The sequence below is a fragment of the Camelus dromedarius genome, chromosome 2, assembly GCF_036321535.1.
Source record: "Camelus dromedarius isolate mCamDro1 chromosome 2, mCamDro1.pat, whole genome shotgun sequence".
Classification (NCBI taxonomy): domain Eukaryota; kingdom Metazoa; phylum Chordata; class Mammalia; order Artiodactyla; family Camelidae; genus Camelus; species Camelus dromedarius.
Genome location: NC_087437.1, coordinates 51,787,096 through 51,796,018, shown reverse-complemented (window position 1 = coordinate 51,796,018; position 8,923 = coordinate 51,787,096).

Sequence of the window (8,923 nt, the reverse complement as noted above, 5' to 3'; positions counted from 1 at the left end):
GCAGTAAGGAAGAGGGGGAGGGGGAGAGGTGTGGGAGGGGGTGGAACTGTACAGAAAGGGGTCTTTGTCTGAGCACTCTGTGGCATTTCAGATTTCAGGGAGGTTTTTTTTTTTTTTAAACCTCCTAAAGAGTTGAGTGGGCCGTACTTGCAATGGGAGGTATCTGAATTAGATAGCAGGGAGGACTTCCAATGGGGTCTCTTTGTGGGGTGGTGGAACAATGAAATGATTTTCAAAGGCCCTGGGGAGTCTCCCAGGGGCTTAGGCACAGATGTAGGACACCATCCCAGGGAGGGGTTCCCAAGGGCTTGGCCCTATGGTTCCCCCGCAGCTCCTCTCCCTGCTGAGCTGAGAGGCTCAGGAAGCTCTCCTGCGCCCAGTAGGGGCAGGGCCATCCCCATTCTAGGCTTGGCGTGGGCCTCTCACCACCTGCCATTCTCTGGTCCAGGTGGTATCCTGGGGCTCCTGGTGGCGGGTGGCGGGGGGTGCGGCTGGAGATGCTGACTCCCAGAGCCCTTCCACCCAGCCGACTTTCAGGCCTTCCCTCCGTCCCCAGCTCACAGCCAGGGAGAGGAGCCCAGCAGAGAGTCCCTGGCCTCCTACCGCCCCACCCCAGTTCTGCCTGTCCCCTCCAAGCAGCAGGCCTGGGCCTTCTCCCCCACCCTTGATGCCTTGCCTGTCTCTTTAGGTGGTTTCCTGGCTTCCTCCATGCGTGTGTTTATTGCCCTTCTCTCGGGCATCCCATCCCCCTAGGTCTGTGGGTCTGTCCATCCCTCTCTCCTGACATCTGCCTCTCTCCTCTCTGCCTCTTCCTGTCCTCTCTGCTCCCTTCCTTTTTGTCTTCAATTTGTCTGTCTTTGACTTTTCCTTTCTATGAGTCCATTTTTATCTTTTTCTGTGTCTCTAAGTCTCTCTCAGTCTGTTTCTGAATCCGTCAGTCTCTTCTGGTGTCTGTGTCTTGATCTCCTCCTCTCTTTCTCTGTCCTTCTCGCTATCACGGTGACCCTGTCTGTCTCACTCACTGGCCCTGCCTGGGCCTCGCAGTCTCTATCTCTGGTTCTCTCCTTGTTGGTCTCTCTGCCTCACCTGCTCTAAGCCTCTCTCCCCTGGACACTCAGCCTGCCAGTGTCAGAGCAGAGCTTGCCCGTGGTCCCAACTCTAATTCATCGCTGGGGACAGGCTTTGCCAACAGCTGCCAGGAGATTGCAGGCCTCGTGTCCCCAGCCCTGCTCCTGCGCCAGAGGCCCAGGGGGCTGCAGCCAGTGTTCACCCAGCACCTGCTGAGACTCCTTTCCTTCCTCCCCTCCTTCCCTCCCAGACTCAAACTCAGTGCCCCACCCCACGCCCTGAGGTCCCTGAGCCCTGGCTGTGAGCCCAGCACCACTGGAGCTCCTGGAGGGGCAGGAGGGGGGCATTCTGGGCAGAACTCTGCCCAACACCCTTCAGGAGCTCACAGGCCAACTGGGTGACCCCACACCTGCATATAGAAAGCAGTGTGGACAACACAGGACAGAAGAATCTGGGGCCCAGTGTGGACCACAGAATGGAAAATCCCAAAGGAAGGGAAGGAGATCAGACAGAGAAGTTAGGCTCGAGATGGATGGGACTGAGCGGAATGGAGAGGGCAGGAGAGGACATTCAGATAAGAGGACCTGAACTGGCAAAGGCTTGGAGAGAGGAGTAATTAAGAGACCTTGAGGAACAATTGGTTTAAGGGCTAGAATTAAGGTTTGTGAAAGCGCTTGAGAACAGAGAAGATTAAAGCTAGCCATATAAGGGTAAGTGAGGTGAGGCAGAAGTTTTCGCAAGGGACCATGACATCTGAGTTGGATTTAATTCACCCAAGGTGAAGACGAAGGGAAAGACTCTGCAGACTCAGGCACCAGCATGTTCCAAGGCAGAAGGCACAGAAAGACCTGCCATGCTGGGGAGGCACTGGCTCCATGTGGTGCGGAGCGAGTACGTGGGACAGGGACAGGGCGAGGAGCCTGTGCGCCACCTCAGGGCTCTCACGTCTATCCGCTGGCAGCCAGGGAAGGGCTCTGAGCAGGAACGTGGCATCATTGGGGTTTATTGATTTTTACTTTTTAATAAATCACTGGCAGCTGTTTGCAGGATGGACTGGCAGGAGGGGAGACTGAAGGTGAGGGGACCAGCTAAGAGCTACTGCACTGGTCCTGGCAAGAGTGAAGGACTGGTGGCCAGGACTGCCCGGGGTGGTGGGGGTGGGGAGGCACAATCCATGGTAGCAGGTTCGAAGCCCAACCAGAAAAAGGGAAGAGGTGCAATGTCTGAGGTTTCCAACTTAGGGAACACAAGGGAACAGGAGACTTTTAGAGGAAAAGACCAAGCACTTGGGGTTTGAGGTGTCTGTGGGACTTCCTGGGGGTAGGACCCCCTCCCCTCCAACTTGGGGCAGGTGTGGAGGCCTAGGGAGGGCCCGGTGGCAAACAGAGGTCTGGGGTGGTGGCAGTCCCTGGGGCTGAGCAGCTGAGCTGGGTCTAATCTCTTTATGGCTGGTTCCAGCCCAAAGCAAGAAAGGGATAAGAAATGGCCTAGGAAAGACACTGCCTGGTACCCTCTCCTGAGTTCTGCTTCCTTGGTGTCTTCTCATCCACACCCCCTGACGTGCCAGCACCCTACACACACACACACAACTGGATCAGCAATGGCGCCAAATGTTTTGGGCCAACCAACAAGTATTTTCAAATGCAAATTCCCTCGCTTCCATCGGGTCCCCCACACAACTGCTCTCTGAGCAGCTGGAGGCAGAGTTGGTGTTGGGGGGGCAGCAAAAATAAATCCCATTTTCTGCTCCTTTTCAGTGCTGGGCTGCAATCCCCTACTGCCTCCCCTCCCTCTCCACAGATGGGGGATTAGCCCTGCCTCAGGTTTGGCTCTGTCTCATGGGGAGGGTGATGGGGAGGGCAAGGACGGAGTTGGAGACGGGGTGGAAGCGTCCAGTGACAGGGCTAAGAATAACAGCTTCCATCAGGCCTGACACCCTCTCCCACTTGCCATCGCTCAAGTTGTTCCGTGTGTGCGGGAGACAGACAGACAGATACAGGGTGTCTGCATGGAGCCGTGTGTATTTGTGTGTGAGACAAAGACCCAAGGCAGGGTGGGGGTGGGGGCGAGGCTGACAGGCAAATGGCGTGGATGTGACTGGGAGAGGCTGGAGAGAGAGCAGCCCTGTGTGACAGTGAGACAGCGAGGGAGGGAGACGAGAGCTTTGGAGACACAGCGCATGCTCTGTGTGCTTGAGTGAGTGTGTGTGTGTGTGTGTGTGTGTGTGTGTGTGTGTGTGTGTGTGTATGAGAGAGAGAGGCTGTAGGAGGCTTACTGTTGTGAGCGAGGCTGCAGATGTGTGAGAGAGGCCCAGACAGGCAGGGGTAGGCTGGGTCTGAGTGCGCGGTCATCACCAGGGCGTTCGTGAGTGGCCAAGGTGGGGGCTGCAGGGGAGGGCCTGGCAGGAGGCCTCGCTCTGCCTGAAGCCATGAGGCCTTCTCCTGTCAGAGGGGCAACTGAGGAGGGAACATGTGTGCACACGGTGCGTGTGAGGGTGTGGAGGCTGTGTGTTGCACGTAAGGGTGTGTCTTAGATGTGTTAGTGACTGTGTGACCATGTGTCTGTGTATGAGGGTGTGTGTTAGAACGTGTGTCTCTGTGTGAAGGTGTGTATGAATCTACTTCAGGGTGTATGTGTGGTCTGTCTGAGTCCATGAATGAATGTGTATCTGTGGGAGAGTTCACATGTGGGCACGTGGATATGTGTGTGTCCGTGTGTATGAATGCGTTTGCCTGTGTGTGAGTGTGTGTGTGGTGTGTGTGTAGACAGATGATGGACGCTTAGGCCCTCAGCCTGCCCTGCTGCCCTTGCTGCCTCCAGCCCCCAGCAGATGTTAAGGGAATCATGCATGTCAGTCTTAAATCTATCTCCAAATTTCCATGAATAGTGAACCAAAGCCTCGGACAGGGAGCACTCCTTCCTAGAGGGAGCAGAAAGAGCTGGCATCAGTGTCTGCCTGACCACAGCGAACGTACCCACCCACCTCCAGCCCACTCGTCAGCTGGCAGGGTCGCGATGCCTCAGTTTACTGAAAGCATGTGTTGGGGGAGGGGACACACAATTTGAATTTCTGTATGTGAATCACAGATGCCATGGGAGGTGCTCAGAACAGACTTACGGTGCCTTCTTGCTCAAGCTGGCGCTCCATATGGCATGTGGTGCCCTGGCCCCGTCAAGGCAGCTGTCTGGGAGGACGGCTTCTTTCCCGGACTTGCGCCATCTGGGCCCCAGGCCCTGACTTCAACAGCTGGGAGGGTCCACCTCGCACAGGTATCCATCCATCCACATCACCTAGAGGGGTTCTTTAAATCAGGACTTTATGAAGCCAACTAAATGGTTCGTTGAGAATGACTAAATTCAACCTTGGAAAGAAAATCATAAACATTTTACTACCTAGCTAAGCCAACCGTGATTACATATGGAAACTATGGACGCTACTCAGTGGGATTTTGATATTAATTTCCAATTTCCTCTTCACTGAGGAACTGATGAAAACCCAGGCTCTGTGCTATCCGGGCTAGAATCAACATCCCCGTTCACTGTCCATCCAAACCCTGCTGTTTCTCACTCCCAGCTCCATGTCTCCCTCCCTCCAGTTCCACACCAGCTGCTCCAGAGCTTGCCTTGACCCTCAGTCTCCAAGGCTACACACACTCAGGGTTCATTTAAGTGCAACTTCTGTTGGTGTTGTTAAGGAGAGCTGCCTCGTGGGCCATTCTCTCTGAAAATGCCAGGTCTGCTATCTCCAGGGAGGACCTCCCTTTGTGGGTGCCCTGCTGATCCTCTGCTCTGGGTCTTGTTCCCAGAGCCAAATGTTTGCCCGTTCTGGCCTGTCCTTCCTGCTCCACAGAGGGGTGCCACCTTCTGCCCCAGTGGGATAAAGGGAACTGTATGTTATTCCCTGCTTTGAGCAGGAAGCCGAGAACAGCCTCCATCAGGCAGGAACAAGACACCTCGAGGCTTCCCGTGTTGTACCCTTGCTGTCCCCTCTGGCAGAAGGAGCTGTCATTCCATATGCAATGTCACAGATTCCACTTAACCTCCACGTTGCATGGAACAAGTAGCTTCAAGTGGGAAATAACTCTGGGGAGGGGCCCAGAGCAGGGCCTGGACACACCAGAAATTAACACAACAATGTAAACTGGCTAGACTTCAATTTTTAAAAAATTAAAATTATATTTGATATCTTGTATTAACCTATAATGAAAAAGATTATGAAAACAAATATATATATATGTACATGTATGACTGAAACATTATGCTGTACACCAGAAATTGACACTTTAGAAACTGACTATACTTCAATTAAAAAAAATTTTTTTTAAAGAGCAGGTCTTAGGGACAGGCACACCTCTGTCTGATGCTGAGCCCGGTCCCTATGTGACTCTGGGCAAGTTAGTTACTCTCTCAATAAATAGAGTGTACTCATATATTTCTTGCACTTAGGAGAAACTAAGTGAAATCATGAATTCATATATAAAGGCCCAGGACCTAGTAGGCATTCAGTAAACAAAACTTATTGCTATTACCACTCCACCAACCGAGGGGATCTTGAAGAACATCCAGACTTTGGCTTGTATCAGACATCTGAGAAACTGATTACAAATGCAGATCCCCGGGCCCAGGTCCTCTGTCTGCCAGGCTTCTAAGTGCCAGGGAAGTTTGTGGAAAAGTCTGTGCAATGCTGGCCTCCCACCCTTCTTGCAGAGCTAGCAAGGCCCCAACGCGCCAGCTCCTGAGGTCACCATCCCAGGTGAGGCCCTGATTGAGTTTGACATTGTCTTTATCCGAGAGCACCCTGGCGGGTGCTTTGGTTTTGATTACAGGCAGCCTGGCACCGGGTAGCCGTGGCCTGTTCACCTGAACTGCCGGCACGAGGCACAGATGCTAATTACACGGGTAAGTACTTGCAGATTTCCCAGGAACAACAAAGATAATTTGTTTGCTGCATGGCTTGTTAGGAGGGAGGCTGGGTTCTGGTGACTGGGTGGCTTGTGGATTATGCTCGTGGCCTTTCACCTCCTCCTGCCCTTGCCTGCTGGTTCTCCCAGCTGTGCTGATTAGAAGCGGGAGAAATTAAGATCTCCCCCTCACCGCCCACCTCAACAGGCTGGAGGAGGTGGGGGGAGGAGAGGGGGATCCAGCTGCGAGGCTAGGCCAGACTGAGGACATCTACAGAGTAGGGGTCCGGGCGGCCCAACCTGACATATGTGGAGACAGGCAGACAAGGAACAGGAGGCAGGGTGTTTCTCTGAATTTCTCTGCATCTCCCCTGTGGTCACTGACTGCAGTGCCAACACCAGTGGGCTGGCTGAACAGGCAGAGGAGGGATGAGGAGGGGTCATGCCCAAGGGTTGTGGGAGCCGGGGGCATGGAAAGAACTGCAGAGGGAGCTTCCTGGGGCCCCCATAAAGAGTGGCAAGAGGGTGGCTGCTGCAGGGAGAATACCCCTGGTCTTGGCCTTGACTCTTATGGAGTGGGTGAGAGTGACCCTATCCAACTAAGAACAGGTAATGCCAGATCCCTGGGCTTGAAGAGCCTTGTGGAAGAGGAAAGTCGCCACAAATTAGCCAGAACCCATCTCCCCAAGAGCAATCAAGTGGCCCCATGAGAAGTCGGGCAGCAGGGCTGGAAGAGCCGCTCTCCTTGCTTCCTTGTGCCTGGGGGGACGAGGAGAATGGGATAATTACTATAATTATTATTAATGTTGGTATCCCTTATACTTTCCTGTGTCTTAATGGGTTTTAGAGTATTTAATAGTCACTATTTATCAATGGCCTACTATGTGCCAGACAATGAAATAGGCACTCTGCATATTTGATTAGGCCTATAAGATAGGGGTCATTAGGTCCAGATTACAGATGGAGAACAAGATGCAGAACAAGGATTTGCAGCCAGGCCCCCCTGTCTTCCTCTGGCCTCAGGTGACAAGCTATCCCTTGATGGGCTCCTCCCCCTGTATATCAGGGCATGGTCAGAACAAGAATGCAGGTCTCTCCCATCCAATCACATGATTGTCTCAGAGAGGCTGGTGCTCAGAGGAGACTGGGGTAGGGGGATAAGACTGGGTTGTCCCCCAAGGCAGGTGTGATGACGAGCAGCCTTACAGGGGATTCCAACCTTATTCTGCAATGGTAGAAACTCCATCAGGATAACTTTGCTGTGCTCCAGTGAGAACAGCCCTCATCCTGGGCCTCACACCCCTCCCTCTCTTCCCTTCTCTCTCCCTCCCCGAGGCTGCAGGCCACTTTGAAGGAAACTCTGTCTATAGAGGGTAGGAGACTGGTCTCCCCCAGGTGCAGAGGCCAGTCTGGCCTGGGTAACTCCCCGTGGGGGTGGGTACAGGACCTGCTTGGCTAGCAAGTAGTTTGTGTGCGTGTGGTGGGGTGCCGTGGAGGGGGCAGTCGGTAAGTAAAATGACAATGACAACCCTCTGATCACTTGCTCGCTGTGATCCCTGGATTTGCTCACCCTGCATCCATTTACATCTTTTCATTCCAGTTTCACTCATCATCATGCCTCTTTATTCCCTTTAAAATTTTTTGAAAAGTTGCTAGTTTGGGAGATTTGTTCAAAGCAAGTCATTCCTGCCCGCAGCCACCCCTTGCATCTCTCCACTTCTGCCCTTGGGCCCTAGACATCACTGCCTCAGCTGTGGAGAAGGGAACTTCCCCCGACATCGTTAGTGCGCCCAAGACAGCCCTGTTTGCACATATCTGTGTGCCTTCCAATTAAAGTGCGTCATTAAACCTCTGGTGAAGTTCATTTCTATTCCTCAATAAGAACTTTCAAATAAATACATTCAGCCATGGAAAGAATCCTTTGAGCCAGCCCATGTCCTAATTTTGGCCTGGGGAATCTGGCCCACAAGTTGTCAGCTGGGAATGTGCAGAGGAGACCTGAGGCCAGTTTTGCAGACTTTGTGCAAAGGAGGTGAGCAAGCCAGTCTGACCCTGGCCACTTGGAGGGAGGCAGGGGAGCTCTGGCTCTGCCCAGCCCTGGGGACCTTGGCAGCTGCCCCGGCAGCCCAGTGGCCCAGAGCAGAGGCTGCTCCTCTCCCTCAGGGGCCTGCTGCGGAATGTGGTAACCCCAGGCTGGGCACGCGCTGTGCTGTCACCCAGGGCCAACCCTCAGCTGTAGTTTCCATTCTGAGTGACTTGGGAGGAGTGTGCAACACTCCAGGCCCCAGGTCTCCAGGGGAGGCCACATGCCCACTGGGATGCAACCCAATGGAGGCTTGTGCCCAGTCTATCCCCAGTTCTGCGACGTGATGATGTGGGGGTCCTTGCTGCACCTCTCTGAGCCACAGTTGTCTTCAAAGGAAGACATTGCTTGGGCACCTACTATGTTACCCGATTTGCAGTTCTAAATCTTGCCAGCAAACCCACCCCCGTCCCTATTTTACCAATGAGGAGATTGTGGCTCAGAGAGATTCAGTGACTTGACCAAGACCATATGACTAGTAAGGGAAAGGTCCAGAAACAAAGCCAATACTTTTGACTCAGGGTCCTCTTGAGACCTCAAAGGGAGCCAGTGATGGGCACACCCTAAACCCAAGGTCCTGGCTGCTTCTGAGAAAACAGACAGGGTTCAGAAACTGCAGGAGCTGGCCTCAGACCTCCTGGCCTGGTAGGAGCACCCAGAGCCAGGAACGGGATACCAGACTGTGGGCGAGCAGGCAATAAATGTTCCCAGCTGCAGAGATTCAAGTCACCAGTTCCAAGAGATAGAATCAAACTCTGGCATAACAGAACTAGAATCTGAATCCTGGGTGCTGTCTGAGGGGAGACAAGGCAAGATGGTAGAGTCCTGTACCTATTAGGAAGCATTGCAAGTAACAAAAATTTTGACTAAC